General features: G+C 27.9%; 1 protein-coding gene across 1 annotated transcript in view; it reads left to right on the top strand.

The window, feature by feature from the left end:
* LOC111683195 (neuropeptide Y receptor type 2) overlaps nucleotides 1–2,322 on the top strand; it is a gene marked incomplete at its 3' end in the record, with an annotated part of 44,989 nt that overhangs the window by 33,865 nt on the left and 8,802 nt on the right. The window contains exon 3 of the mRNA XM_046951550.1: nucleotides 1,494–1,553. The remainder of the gene's footprint in view (nucleotides 1–1,493; nucleotides 1,554–2,322) is intronic.

Genomic DNA, 2,322 nt, shown 5'->3' with positions numbered 1-2,322 from the left:
ATAGTCTATAGTCTATATTCTAGTCTAGTCTATAGTCTTGTCTATAGTCTAGTCTATAGTCTATAGTCTAGTCTAGTCTATAGTCTTGTCTATAGTCTAGTCTAGCCTATAGTCTAGTCTATAGTTTAGTCTATTGTCTAGTCTATGGTTTAGTCTAATCTATTGTTAAGTCAATAGTCTTCTCTTTAGTCCAGTTTAGAGTTTAGTCTAGTTTATAGTTTAGTCCATAGTCTAGGTTATAATCTAATCTATAGTCTAGTTTGTACTCTGGTCTATATTCTAATCTTTTATTTCCCATTCATCATATCTTTAACACAAGGCTGGCCGAATTAGTATCCAAAATGACCAAGAAGTATCATACGATTTAGTATGTGTCCATCAACAATGCATCCCCTGCCACAATGGGTTAATTGTGGTTACCAAAAAAGATCACATACAATATATGTACATATTTGTTTTGAACTAGTTGTATGTAATTTTTGGCCAAAATAAGTATATGTTTCGAAATATCAAAAACACTTTTTTTGCTGTATATTCAACTTCATTTGATTGACATTGTTGTTATTGGTCGTGTCGGATATTGTGTTCTTTTTTTTCGTTTTTTTCCTCTTTGTTGTTGTTGCCATGATGTTATTGTTATTATTATCATTGTGTTGGCTTCTAATATATTTACAATTTAGTTATTTGTTTGTCTTGCAAAGTGTTTTCTATTTTTCTGGTTTGGGGTTTTGTTGTAATATTATTATTTAAACATTATTATTGATGAATGCCAATGGCTAGAAGTGTATACAATAAAAGCATATAACAGAGATTTTGATTTAGTTTTTTTTTTTTCTTACCGTATGGTGTCTATGTGTCTAACTGTCTGTCCGCCCATCTGTCTGTCTATCTTCCTATCAATCTGTTTGTTATACATATATTTATTTGATATGCGGAAAATATAATTTTGTTTTGTTGTTTGAAATGGTATTTAAAAATTTAGGAATGTATATATTGGGTATAATTTTATGTAATTGAACATTTGGTTAAATTTTATGGAAAAAGAAAATTTGTAAATAATGCAAAACATATTCGAGCAGAGCCTAAGTAAACACAACTTGATGAATAACAAGGGTTCACTTAATTAATATTAAAGAAAAGAATTGAATCTGACATATAAGCACAGGATTGTCCACCAAGTTATAGACCGATGGAGGATTGTTAAATCTTAAAAATCTTAAGTCTAATAACATGTTAGCTAATGGATAACTTGTAAACTTTTCCATCTTTCTCTATCAAGTCCCTTTCTTCTTGAAAATCTTATTTTCCGTAACCGCAGTTTCTTCCTTTAAAATTGTACAGATATAAATCCTAACCACATCAAGTATAATAAATCATCCAAAAAGTTAATTTCCTTTAATATTTTAAGCAATTTTACTTTCATTATATATTTTTCCTTTAGACCTTTCAAACTATCACATTAATAAATTTATTTATTTTCTATATATTTTCAGCAAAATAAAAAAAACATACATACATTCATATGTTTTATGTATCTTCTACTGTACGAACAAGTAAGTAGATTCTTATCATTATTTATAAATCAAAATCCGAAATAGCGAAAGAATAGGAACAAAAAAAGAAATAACATAAAACATGAATTCACTTAATTTTCATTACTTAATTTTACCCATCTCTAGAGGCCCCCACTACTGGCTTACGAGCAAATGAAATATGTTTGTAGCAAATATATATGAGACAGTGCGAGTCAAAAATAAATGGAAATTTTGGGAAAAAAAGAATAAAAAAATATATAAAAAGATAATTATAATTATAATATTAAAACAAACTAAAAAAATGTTTAAATAATAAAAAATTAAAAAAAAAATGTTTTGAACATTTTTGAAAAAAAATTAATTTAACAGTTCTTAAAATTTTTATTCACACTTTAACCACTATTGTATTATGGCTCTATTCACCCAACGGTTGTAGCAGAAGTCAATGTATCCGTATTTTTATTTATTTGAATGTAATTGTCTGTCACAATAAACTAGACTTAAGACTAGATTATAGACTAAACTATAAACTAGACTTTAGACTCAACTGTAGACTGGACTATAGACGAGACTAAAAAATTGACTATAAACCAGACTACAGACAAGACTATTGACAAGACTATAGACTAGACTATAGACATTACTTTAGACTAGACTATAGACTAGACTACAGACTATTGACTAGACTATAGACTAGACTATAGACTAGACTATAGACTAGACTATAGACTAGACTATAGACTAGACTATACACTAGACTATAGACTAGACTACAGACTATTGAATA

This window comes from Lucilia cuprina, chromosome 5 (genome assembly GCF_022045245.1).
Source record: "Lucilia cuprina isolate Lc7/37 chromosome 5, ASM2204524v1, whole genome shotgun sequence".
In the NCBI taxonomy this organism is placed as follows: domain Eukaryota; kingdom Metazoa; phylum Arthropoda; class Insecta; order Diptera; family Calliphoridae; genus Lucilia; species Lucilia cuprina.
This window is presented reverse-complemented; position numbering and strand designations above follow the sequence as displayed.